Source organism: Peromyscus maniculatus, chromosome 10, assembly GCF_049852395.1.
Source record: "Peromyscus maniculatus bairdii isolate BWxNUB_F1_BW_parent chromosome 10, HU_Pman_BW_mat_3.1, whole genome shotgun sequence".
In the NCBI taxonomy this organism is placed as follows: Eukaryota; Metazoa; Chordata; class Mammalia; order Rodentia; family Cricetidae; genus Peromyscus; species Peromyscus maniculatus.
In genome coordinates this window covers 87,437,960-87,451,646 of record NC_134861.1, presented here as the reverse complement: position 1 = coordinate 87,451,646, position 13,687 = coordinate 87,437,960, and the positions used below count along the sequence as shown (strand labels likewise).

General features: G+C 45.8%; 1 protein-coding gene across 2 annotated transcripts in view; it reads right to left on the bottom strand.

Annotated features, from left to right (window-relative positions):
- Shroom3 (shroom family member 3) overlaps window positions 1-13,687 on the bottom strand; it is a 318,788-nt gene that overhangs the window by 303,865 nt on the left and 1,236 nt on the right. The window lies entirely within an intron of this gene.

The following is a 13,687-nucleotide window of genomic DNA, read 5'->3' as shown; positions in this document are numbered from 1 at the left end:
CATACAAGATGATGAAAGCTTAAATTATACCCATACATTTTTCTCCATTAAAAATTTTAACTTTTCAAAGGAAGGGAAGAGGGCTGAGAATGCAGCTCAGTGGTAGAGCATTCACCTAGCATGTGGGAGGGCCTGCATCTAGTCCCCTGCACCACACCAAAGAAAGGAGAAAGACGATTAGTTCTACAATAAGCAAACTCATGGCTCAGAACAGAATTTGATACCAGAGATGGTAAACACTTAGTCCAACTAATTCCACTTCAGTTACACGGCTTGATTGGTTGGTTGGTTGCTTTTGTTGTTGTCTTTTGGGGGGGCATTTTTAAAAAAAGATTTATTTATTTACTTATATGTATGTCTACACAGACTGTGTGGGTTTATGTGCACCATATGTGTGCAAATACCTGTAGAGGCCAGAAGAGGGTGCCAGACCCCCTGGGAATTGAGTTACAGGCAGTGCGAGCTGCCTGACATGGTGACTGCTGGGAACAGAACTCAGGTCCTCTGACAGAGCAGTGTGCACTCTTAACTACTGAGTCATCTCTCCAGCCCCCAACCCCGCAAACCCCTATTTTAATCTCAAACCACATTCTTCTTGTATAATATTAGTGGGACCAGCCTTAATATTATACATCCCAGGGGCTCAGGAGAGAGAACTACTAACAGTGAGGACTATTCTCAGGAAATAGAATCTCAGCACACCGAGCTCTATCGTCCACTTGCTTTAATTCCTCTGGCATAACATCCTTTATACACAGCTTCAGTTCTGTTCTCATGTCTAGCTCCTTTCCTGCCTGATTTCTCTCTATATTTATCCATTGCTCCCTCTAAGTTCTATCTTAATTCTCTCGTCTTAATTCTGCCTCATCTAGGTCCTTTTCAGCTTGTTCTTACTCAGCTAGGGCTTCCCCATCTGGCTCTTCCTCATCTTCCATCTCATCCCTCTAGTACTCTCTTCTAGCCCTTCAGTCTAGTTCTTCCCCATCTCAGTTTGTTCCTCTCAAGTTCTTACCCATCTAGTTCTTCCATTCTCTTTTCTCTTCTCCGTCCTCCTGTGCCCTGGGAGTCCTGGTTTATATATACTTACAAGCAGTATTCCCTTAGCAGTGCAAAGCCAGGCTTCCAGGGTCAAATGGAGGGGTGATAAGAATCACATAGGAAGGCAATAACCGTTAATTATCATTTGCAACCCCAAAGGGAAGTGACCAATGAGGAAATGAATTAACTAAAGGCTAAATTTGGGTATTATCTAAGAAAAGGGCTCTTATGTGCTCCACTATAGTCTTAAAAGTGATTGGTAGAAAATGTTAAGAATCTGTAAGTTGCTAAGTCAATGGGAGAAAATAAAACTGCCTTCTTTTTTCCTGTGGCTCCTATCTGTCCAAGCTATCTGCCGTTTTTCTGCAGGGTGGGGGAAAGTGTGCTGGGTCGCTAGGCAACCTGTGTACAGCTAGATGCCTCTGGTGATAATTAAAGGGAGATCTGGAACTAGAGGAAAGATTTGGGAAAGGAGGAAGTTAAGCTTAATTGGGACATCCGCCAGGCCTTCACAAACAGCCTGGATGCTTAAGTCTGTTCTTAGAGAGTACAGAGGTATCTCTGATAAGGTACTTTCCTCCGTCTGGGGATGGACCTGGCCGGATGCTGCCAATGACGATAATTACAGGGAGGCTTGAACTGGGGTTCTGGCTGTGCATAGCTGTCAGCGCACAAGGTTATCTAAATATTCCTTTAGTAGAGGGGAAATGGTGCCCAATAAATGATGGAAAAGCTACAACAGCACACAAGAAACTCATAGCAGGAAAAGGCTGATAATCAAAAGCCAAATATCACCAAGCCTCAGCTTGACCTCTGAAAGGCCCTTGGCTACTTCCAGGTTATTAGCTTTGTCATAATCAGCTGAAATCCTACTTTGCATATTTCTGTGGCTTGTAGCACTCTCTTGCTTAGCAACCTCCAAGCACTGCTTGATTTTTTTGGTGGGTGGGGATAGAAAATTTATTTTTAATTGATTAAATGTTTAAGTGATGTATCCACAATTGCGGGGGGGATGGTATACATGCTCATGTGTACTCATGGAGGCCAGAGAAGGACTTTGGCTCTCCTGTTCATTCATCCACCTTATTTTCTCGAGACATGGTATCTCACTGACCCTGTAGCTAGACCGGCGGCTGGCAAGTCCTGGAGGTCTTGTGTCTCTGCCTTTACAGGGCTGGAGTTATGGGCATGTGCAGCCATGCTCAACTTTCTATGTGGGGGCTTGAAACCTGAACTCAGGTCCTCATGGCTGCACAATGAGTGAGTGCTCTTACCTGCTAAGCCCTCCCCCTCCACCCCCCATCCTCACCCTCATCCCCCCACCCCCACCCCCCACCCCACCCGCACTGCCTTGCTGTTTGTTTATGTAATGTGACAAGACTTCCATGCCTCCAGCCTACAAATTTCACTTGTTCGGTTCTCCACCTCTTATCTGCTAGGTCCTAGCTCACACGTAGCATGGGGAAACTCTCCTCTCACCGCCCATTGAGGGCAAGCCCTGCTCTCTCTCCCCAGCAGGTACCATCACCCAGGAGCATATGGTGTTGGTTTTGTTCTTAATGAAACTTACGATATCCTGGAATTGTCCTGTGCAAACATGTCCATTGCCAGAGGGCAGGATATTGTCCAGCGTCTCACTATGAAGTGGCAACTCTGGCCATGATATGGAAAACCAGTCAGGTGCCATCTTTGTTTCGGGAGTTAGAGGGGTGGCTTTCCTCTGTCCGACTCCCACCATCCTGCCGTCTGTCTGTACCTAACATCTGGAGCAATGTGTACCCATCCCACTACAGCATAGTTTAATCCACTGGATGATTAAAAGACCATGTTGAGTAAGGATGCTCCCATTTTTGTTTGTTTGTTTTGCTTTGCTTTTTCTTTTGGTTTTTTTTGTTTTTGTTTTTGTTTTTGTTTTTTGTTTTTTCAAGAAAGGGTTTCTCTATGTAGCTCTGGCTGTCCTGGAACTCACTCTGTAGACCAGGCTGACCTCAGAGATCATCTGTCTGCCTCTGCCTCCTGAGTGCTGGGATTGAAGGTGTGTGCTCTAGTTTCAAAGATGAAAAAACTAAGTTTTGGGAAAGCTGAGCCCCTGAACATGGCCTCATGACCAGTGATATTACTTTGTTTATTTTCACTCCAAGCCATCCACCATCTGGGATGTGTATTTTGCTACACTTGACAGCCTTACTCCAAATGACGAAATAACAGAGATTACAAACATACCAAAGAGGACTTCTTAAAAATAAAGATTTAGATAAAATCTCAAAGAAAAAATGCAGTTCAAAGGGGAGAGGGTCACAGCAGATGGGAAGGAGGAATGAAAAAATGCAGTTGACGTAAGTGTAAGTTCAGGCTCTGATGCCCAGGACAGATGTCCAGTCTGCCAAGACAGCAAAGCATTCTGGGATGCCAAGAAAGAAATGCCCCTTCCATTCTTCAGGTCAGATACACCAACTTTGTTTTTGTGGGAAATGTCACTGGAGGGGGGGTGGGGGGCAGGATTTAACAGAGACTTTTTGCATCGTTTTGCTGTATTGAGAAGTGCCTGGGAGGTCAGAGCATGGGAGATGGATGGACTCCCCGGATGGACGGGGATGGACAGAGAACAACAACTCTGCGGCTCTCTGGATAAGATGCTCACTGTTTGGAACCACATCAAAGACTTCAATGTGGAAGACTCTGTCTGTGGGTTAGCTCACATCCAGAATGTCCTGTGAGGTTTTGTTGTTTTCAAAGATTGATAGAAAATCTCTCATTATGTGTCTCCAACTGCACTGTGGGCTCACTAGAAATGAGATGAATATTTCTTCAATTAAGTTGTGTTCTCTGTGCAGGAGAGAAAGCCTGGGGGATGTGTTAGCTTTCAAAGAGTTTCTCACTGATGTTCAGATTCGCTTGGCATCTAAGACCAGCGTGGTGTCTGAATGAAACCTTTCTCCATTCAACATTGAAAAGATCACAACCTTAGCTGGTTTCTCAAACCATTTCACACTTTAACCAAAGCTTGGATAACCCATTACAAGTCAAATAAAAACACGTGTTTCCCCTTTTTGACTAATTTAACTTGATCTAACAGACATTTACCAAACACTTTATATATGTAAGATATATATGAGTAAAACCTAACCTGGTTGCTTTATTTTTCTTAGGCAGGAATTTGTTTATTTTTTTAATTTTTGACTTAGAGATGGGGTCTCGCATAGCTCAGGTTGGCCTCAAACTCACTGTCTAGCCAAGAAAGACTTTGAATTTCTCATCTCCTGCCTCCATTTCCTGCGTGTTGGGATTACAGATGTGCACCACCATGCCTAGTTCATGCAGTGTTGGGTTTGAATACAGGGCTTCCTGCATTCCACGCAAACAGTCCACCGACTGAGATATAACCCTGACCTTCAAAGCAGGGTTTTCTAACATCTTGTTTGCACTCTACCCTAGACAGCCTTCTAAGAAAAAAATGTTTTTCGAGATAGTATGCATCCCAAGTTGTCCTTGAACTTGCTGTGCAGCCAAAGCTGGCCTCTAACTCCCGAGATCACCTTGCCTCCACTTCCCAAATGCTATGATTACAGATGTGTGCCACTCAATCCAGATCAATTTTATGATCTGCTTTCATATCAATCATTTCCTCTCTACTCATTAGCACATTTTCATAATTGCTATTCATAATTTCAGCACTATGGATAGCACAAAAGAAAGACGGCCGGGCGGTGGTGGCGCACGCCTTTAATCCCAGCACTCGGGAGGCAGAGCCAGGCGGATCTTTGTGAGTTCGAGGCCAGCCTGGGCTACCAAGTGAGTTCCAGGAAAGGCGCAAAGCTACACAGAGAAACCCTGTCTCGAAAAAAACAAAAAAAAAAAAAAAAAAAGAAAGACGGAGGGGGGTGGGTGGGGGGAGAACAGGGAAGGAAAGACCTGAAAGAGATCCTCACGTTCTAGAGTCAACAATGTAAAAGGGGAGATCCTCACCTTCTAGAGTCAACAATCTAAAAGAGGAACAGGGTTCATGCAAAAGCAAAAATGGCCTCAGCAGGAGCAATTACTATCCCAATAGTTGGGCTTTACACACCTATGCAGACACCACAAATACACACAAACACACACTTTGTCCGCTAAACAGAAAACACCTCGGCAAATACATGACCCTTTTTGTGCTGCAGGGTTTTTTTTTTTTTTCTCATTATAATACGGAAGTTGGATCACATGACTGCTGAGGTTCTTTCCAGCTCTGAAATCCTATAAGCCACTTAAATTGAGAATTTTCTGTGTGTGAATCGAGAGGTGTTTTGCCAGAAAAAGCAGGAAATACAAGCACAAGTAAAATCCATGAGGTCTTACGGAGACTGCCGTTCTTCCACAGACCGGCTGAAAGCTAAGGACTGCTTTATTAGAAGACCAGGTGGATAAAGATGCTGAAGAAAATGGCGGCAAAGAGGAGGCGGAGCCAAAGCAGGGATGTGGAGATTGACCAAGAGGGGACAAACGTCTATTTAAGAGCAGCAGAGGCGTGTGTGTATGGAGGACAAACGTCAAAAGAAAAAGAGAGGAAGCTAAGGAGAGACATTCAGAAAGCGTGGGCATTTGAAAATGTCAAAATAAGCATGATGACACACGTCTGTAAATCCAGCACCTAGGAGGCTGAGGCAGAGGACAGCTGAGTGATAAGTACACACTTGTAATCCTAGCACTTAGGAGATAAAGGCAGAAAGATTAGGAGTTCGAGGCCAGCCTTGGCTCCATAGCAAACTCAAGACTAGCCTGGGCTACATGAGACCCTATCTTAAGAGGAAAAGAAGAAGGAGGAGGAGGAGGAAGAAGAGGAGGAGATGATGATGAAAGAATATCAAGCTGATATCACTTAACACTTAGAAGGAAACAAAAAAGATGGCCTCAGTGAGCCAATTCAATCAGCCCAGAGGTTTGAGGAAATGCTTTGCTATGGATATCTATGTGCTGTGAATGTGTTGCTCTGATTGGTTAATAAATAAAGTGCTGGTTGGCCAGTAGCCAGGCAGGAAGTACAGTATAGGCGGGACAAGCAGAGAAGAGAATTCTGGGAAGTGGAAGGCTGAGTCAGGAGACGCTGCCAGCCGCCATGATGAGAAGTAACGTGTAAAGACAATGGTAAGCCACAAGTCACGTGGCAAGGTATAGATTTATAGAAATGGGTTAATTTTTTTTTTTTTTTTTTTTTTTTTTTTTGGTTTTTCAAGACAGGGTTGAAATGGGTTAATTTAAGATGTAAGATGTAGCTAGCAAGAAGTCTGAGCCATTAGGCCATATAGTTTTTAAATAATATAAGCCTCTGTGTGTTTACTTGGGTCTGAGCGGCTACAGGACTGGTGGGTGAGAGAGAATTGTCCTGACCATGGGCTAGGCAGGACGAGGAAAACTTCAGCTACAATGCTTAAAACTCATTTCAAATTGAACTCCGGGACCATGGTTGGTAATTAAGCACTGTTTTACCAAGAGATTTATGGCTGAGGCTTGTGTGACAAAACCAGGGGGTACCCTGAAAGCTGAAAAGGCAGAAAGTGCTGATTCTAGACAGAGAACATCCAGAAACAATAACTGTCACACAGTCACCCGGACAATCTGTTTCCGCCCACAGAAACCTCAGATCCTAGCCTGCTGACATGTCCACTTGTGTCTCACAGAACAATGAAGCCACTTGTTTCCCTTTCAAATGGCAGGCTGACTGGAATGTTCTAGATGATTCTCTACAGGGACAGAACTGTAAGGAGAACCACAGCATTAGAAGAAGGCAGTGAATAAATCCTTTCTAAAATGAATGCTGTCAGCAGGAAGCTTGGGAGCGCGTATGTGAGGGTGCCTCTGGCTTTACATTAGCAGACACATGACTCTACAGTTTTATTTTAATGAAAAGACAGGGCTAGGGGAGAGTGAATGAGTCAAGCCTTAGCGCACCATGCCCAAGGAGACTGACTTGGACTGACAAGAAAAGCCCACGGGTGGAGAAAGGGGGTTTGGTGAAGAACGGTGAATGGCTGAAGGCACGGGAATTCTACACGAGATGGAGTCCGGCTGCAGGAACGATGCCTCCCAGGGAAGCAGGGCACAAACGGGAGAGCCAGGGGAAGACGGCCTTGCCCGCCACATCGACGAGCACTGGTGAGACCAATGATTTCCCCTCCAAATCCAAAGCCCATGTGAGTAGAAGCCGAGGCAGCAATTCTCCAGCTAAATAGACCCATGAAAACACTTCCCAAAGTGGTAAGTGATCCCCTCTGTTCAAGCGTCCTCATCCCCAGTTCTGTCGCGTACTAATGTGAATTCCTGGGAGGAAGCTGTGTCTCCAAAGCCTGCTGCATGGCTGAGAGCCGCAGGGATGGAGAGGATGGAGCGGAGCAGGTTTAGAGTCTAATAACATTTTATCTTCGGCAGCCTTTAGCCCTGCCCCCCAAATAGCCATTCCTTGCTCACCTCTGTGTCAGACCTAACATCCCGAGACTAACAGATAATGTAATGGCACCTCACATAGGGTGAGGCTCAGAGGGATGGCCACACCCTACTGAGTTACTCGGATCGTGGCCCAGTTCCTCATGGAGATCACTGAGGCACTGGGATTCCCTTCCTCGGGTGGGGTTACAGGACTGGAATGATTGACACATGGAGAACTCTTGGGAAGGAGCCCTGAGCACTGTAGGCTCTCGCCGCGCCCGCAGCGGCTGCTTGTGGTTACTGTTGTCGTTCTTTAGCGATGAGCCCTGGGAGCAGGTGCACCACCGCCCCCCCCCCCCCCCACGCCTCAGGTGGAACTGCGCTTCCCAGCTCCTGCACTGAGCAGATGACTCATCTTCAAATCAGGCTGCCAGCTTCCTGAACGGTTGAATGGTCTGAGCGTCCACTTACAACCACCGCTTTTTTTAAAGGCACGCTTTCTATTTGAAGCTCACAGATTACAGAGGCTCATTTCTCTGCCCCACCTCTCCTATTCAAGGACATTAAATCCCAAAGAAAGCAATTGGAAAATGATCTTTTATTACCACCCCTTTGTAGTCACACACACACCCCATTCGTTTTCCCCCCGTCTTGTTTTGTACCCAAAGAAAAGTGATACTTCATGCATTACCCTGTCACCTGTAACCTGGCTGCTTATAACTGTGTGCATACTGTGTACGTGCCTTTCCTGAGACTCGGTGAACCCTGCCACATCCCATCCCCTTCCACAGGGAGCCACCCTACCTTTGCGGGATGGGGGCATCCGCTCTGCAGTGCCTAAGTCCATTAGGCACGTTTTTCACTGGCTCAGAAAGAAGACCTGCAATCAGTCTCAGCTACTAAGTGTCACTCTAGCCCGGTGATTCTCAAACTGTGGGTCACAACCCCCTGTGGGGGAGATGGCCACACCCTTTCACAGGGGGTTACATATCAGACAGCCTGAAAATCAGATATCTACATTATGATTCGTAACCGTAGCAAAATTACAGTTATGAAGTAGCAACGAAAATAATGTTATGGTTAGGGGTCACCACACCATGAGGGACTGTATAGACTCTTCCCTGGTTCTGCCTTCATTCTATAAACTTTCACTAATGCTTAAACACCCTGGGGTAGGTAAAAGAGCACCCTCTTTTCCCAGAGACATCCACACTGTAATCCCTGGACCTTGTGATCATGTTAGGCTATCTGGCAAAGGAAGAGCCAAACGGAATTCAAGCTATTAAGCACCTGGTTTCCAAATAGGAACATTATCTTAGTAGGCCCAATGAAATCACAGGAGTTTTTAAAAGTTGATAAAGGGGTTGGGGTTAGAGGCACTTGCCTGGCATGAAGGATGCTGAGTTCAGTTCCCAGAACTATAAATAAACTAAATAACAAAGTGAGGCAGAGTTGGAGGGTGGGGTGATAAATGAGACTTACGCTGTTGTGGTTGGCTTTGAAGGAAAAAGGGGACTGGGCACCAGGGACTGTGGACCTCTAGAACTGAAAGGGAGAGGAAACAGAGTCTGTCCTGAAGCCTTCATAAGGGGGTCTGGCCCTACAGACGCTTTGATTTTAGCCTAGTGAGACTTGTGTTTCACTTCCGGCCCACAGAACTACAGACTGGTAAGCTTGCATTGTGTTAAGTCACCAAACTTGGGGGGTAATTTGTTACAGCAGCAATAAGAAACAGACACATACCTAAACTCTGGAACTCTGTCTAGCTTTCTCCATCTCATGGGAACCCCGCTTCCCTGCTTAAACTGCCTCCTGCCTGACCCTGCCATTTGCTAGTTGAGTCAGTAGAAGTTACTGAATGCTAACTGCCAGGCACTGTGCGGGGTCCCGATCATTTGAGAAGAGTTAGATATAGCCACGCCCTTTCATTTACTCAGCATTTGTTTCCAAACAGTAGGCAAAGAGCCTTGACTTCTAGGGAGGTTAGACCCCCTATTATAGGCTCTGGTTAGACATGGCAAAAAAAAAAAAAAAAAAATGAAGAAAATACCCTGGCCTCAACAAGCTAATCTGCATAAATAAAACATCGTGATTCGGTGTGATGAACATGTGATACAGGAGTACAGAAGAGAGACCAGGCAACTGAGCGGGGACCTCAGGGAAATCTGAGGAGGAGGTGTGGATGAGCAAGGCTTTGCTTGCTGCTCAACGTGGGGAAAGATGTTCAAAATTTTGGTGCGAGGTGACGACGCTTCAGATGTCGACAGTGCAAGCGAGGGTCAGAATTTTAAATCATTTCCTTTTCTGTTGCCTTGCATGGAAACAGAAATGGAGATGGCTGTTGGCGGCCACGCTGGTCAATGCAGGTTGAAGCAGACTGTTCTTCTGCTGCCACTACACGACCTCCTCTTTCCCTCCCGACGGCTTCTGAACGGCTGGGAATCAGACACGGGAACAAGTGGTCCTCACTCTGGGGTGGAGGTAGGAAAGCGGAAGGAACTTGTATCTGGCCATAGAAAGAGCCACTTTCCAGTTCAGCTTATGTTTAGACGGTCAGGTGGGAGAAATATAAATGCTGTGTGGTTGTTTAAATAGATGCAAACTTCCGCCTAGTCTCCTGTGTTTGAATACATGGTCCTCAGCTGTCTTGAGATGTTAATGGAACCGTTGGGACCGTGGGCTAGCTAGAAGAGCATGGGCCTTGATGTTGACATCAGCTTCTGGTTCTCTGCCTTCGGGCCTGTGGAGCAAGCCATGCTACCAACTATGCCACCAACCAGCGCCACCACAGGGCCATCTCCTCAGCCACTATGAGGTGTGAGCAAGTGTGCTGTGAGCCAGAGCCACCACAGATGTGTGTGTGTGTGTGTGTGTGTGTGTGTGTGTGTGTGTGTGTGTGTGTGTGTGTCTCCCTAGCCACTATGCATTCTGTCTTAGTTGGCATGCTGGAGAGTTCTACATCTTCATCCAAAGGCAACAGGAAGTAAACTGGGCGGAACCTTGAGCATATGTGAGCCCTCAAGGTCCATCCCCTAATGAAACACTTCCTCTAATAAGACCGTACTCACTCCAACAAGGCCATACTTCCTAAGAGTGCCACTCACTTTGGGGGCCATTTTCTTTCAACACATTTCTTTCCCTTGGGCTGGTTCCACTCCCTGTTAGCTCTCCTCAGCAGGTATCCCATGACTCCATCATCTCCAACATCTTGGGGTCTCCAAGGCCTCCATTCAGGGACAGCTTTGACACATGCCTGTCCTCAACGGCCTTCCCTAGTCATGGAGGCAAATTCCACAGCCCCTTTCTTCTCTCCTTAACTCCAGAATGACATGGCTGAAGCTGCCAACTTCTTCAGCTTACTGGGGCTGGAACATGGCCCCCTTGTTCAATTACATCTTCACCAGCTTTCCGTTTCCGATGGTCACCTTCACTGCCTGAGCTTGCCTGTTCTGGAACTTGCTCTGTAGACCAAGCTGACCTCAAACCAGAGACCTGCCAGCCTCTGCCTCTGGAGTGCTGGGATTAAAGGTGTGCACCACCACACTCAGCTCCAAGCTTTTCTTTAATTCCTTTTCACAAGTTGAAAATTTAGCTGGGTGGGATCTTGCCCCAAGATCACTACTCCCTTATTTCAAATCTTACCTCCTTGAACTCAGAATTTAGCTCCATTCCACTTCCTGATGCCCCTTTTCTCCTCAAATTTTACATTTTCTCGCTCTTTTTCATTATAAGTCTGTATAAGAGTGACCAGTAATAACCACCCAAGAGTCAATACTAGGCTGTTTTGAGATTTCCTTTGCCAGGGGAATTAATCCAAGTCTCCTCACTTTTACCTCAGGCAGACTCTTTGGACAAGGGCAAAAGCAGTCACTTTCTTCACCAAATATCACAGGATGATCTCTAGGCAACATACTAAAATTCCTCTCCTCTGAAGCCTCTTAAGCCAGCCCCCCAGAGTTCTAGTCACTCTTAGCACCACTGTCTTCCATGCTCCTGCTGGTATGGCCCATTAAGCAGTGCTTAAAGCATTCCACTGCTTTCCTAACCCAAAGTACCAAAGTCCAAATTCCTCCAAACAAAAGCATGGTCAAGCCTGTCACAACAATACCCCAGTCCCTGGTACCACTTTCTGCCTTAGTTAGGGTTTCTGTTGCTGTGAAGAGACACCATGACCACGGCAACTCTCATAAAGGAAAGCATTTAACTGAGGTGAGGGCTTACATTTTCAGTGGTTTAGTCCGTTGTCATCACGGTGGGGGAGCATGGTGGCTGGGAGTACGGCGGCATGCAGGCAGACATGGTGCTGGAGAATTCTACACCTCCATCCAAAGGCAACGGGACAAGAACCGAGACATTGGGCAGTACCTTGAGCATATATGAAATGAGACCTCAAAGGCCACCCCCTAATGAAGTACTTCCTCCAATAAGGCCACACCCACTCCAACAAGGCCACGCCCACTCCAACAAGGCCACGCCCACTCCAAGGCCACACTTCCTCATAGTGCCACCCCCTTTGGAAGCCATTTTCTTTCAAACCATGACACCTACCTTGTCTGAATAGACTGTATTCCCAAAACTGTGCACCTGAATAAGCCCTTAAATGACTCTATCAGATTCTTTGTCACCGAAGCAAGACAACTAATTAGCATATTGAACACAAACGTCTCCTAGGATAACGAAGAGCAAAACTCTTTCTCTGCAGCAGACATTCTACTCCATTCATAGTCACAGTTCATCTCTTTGCAGTCCCCTGAGGTAAAGACTATTATGCCCACATCCTGCAGACACCAGCAGGTTCTGGCAACCCAGTAGACATGGGATCAGACCTCTCCAAGAGCCACTGCCATCCTCATGAATACATACGTAGATTTTATCATTAAAAGTCGGGAAGGTTGTGCAGCAGGTTTAAGATGTAGACTTTTTTTGTTTTGATTTTTGTTTTTCAAGACAGAGTTTCTTTGTGCAGCCCAGGCTGTCCTGGAACTCACAGAGATCCACCTGCCTCTGCCTCCTGAGTGCTGCTGAGATTAAAGTCGTGCACCGCCGCCGCCGCCACCACCATCCGACTAAGATGTAGACAATTTAAAACACATTTGCTATAGGCATTCCAGTTGTTTACCCAACAGTCAACTCTGCTTCATTCATAAAAAAGAACCACTTTTTTTTTTTTTTCCCCAAATAGTAGCAAAGAATCCTTGACTTCTAGAAGGGTAGGGACCCTATTCAGAATTCATGAGAGAAACCCTAGCCAGTCTAAACTAGTCACGGTCATTAATTTCCTTTCGCTGTCTACAGGACAGCTATGCAGTGTAGTTCTGGCCAATGAGAAGTAAGCAAAAGTCTGATGAGAAAGCAAAAAGCTCCAAACCTGCCTGCAATGAAGACGCAATGCTGGAGGTGCAGCATTCACCATGCAGCCATGAGGGAAAAAGGCCACAAATAAGAATGGCAAATGGAAGATTTAAGTGGAATTCTTGATTTGATTAAGCTGTTTCCATGCCTAACAGCTGACCTCTATCCAGACTTCTTGTAGCTTGAGAAAAACAAGCTTCAATCTCCTGAGGGCCGTGATAATGGGACTTTAGTTTTTCAATAACTGAGATCCTCCCTAGTGGATATATACATATACATACACACATATATATGTATATATGTCCTCTGTTTTCCTTGGGAAAGTCACATAGCTTGCATTGTATACTGCATACTTAGGGTCAATTGCTGTCATTACCAATTCCTCCTGGCTCACCCACATTAAGGTTACCCTGGCCTTCCTCAAAACTCACAGATGTGTTGGGGGAGGGGGTGATGACCTTACCAGATAACAGAGTTCAAATTCAACACGGTATTTCTTCCTCCACCCTCACACTCAAAAGAATTCCTCCCTCAATTACAAATATCTCCTTGGGGTATGTAATTCCCTGAAAGCCTTCAAACATCCGATTGCCCTCAACTGTTCCTAATCTGTAATTTCAAAATAAATATTTCAGCAAGTAATATGAATGTCTGCTGAATCAGAGAAACATGGCCTAAAGCCTAAAAAACCCAAAAGATCAATGAAGATTGAGTCATACTGCAGGATCACTTGGTTCCAAAATCAGACCTGTAATACACAGAGGGACAGAAGAGGGTTTTTGTCTATACTAAAAGCCGATTTAATTCCTTCTGTGTATAAAGCGAGCAATTCTCCAGAAATATTTGTTTGGCTGGTTTTTGAGACAGTCCTGCTAACTTGCTCTGGGCTGAAAAGCTT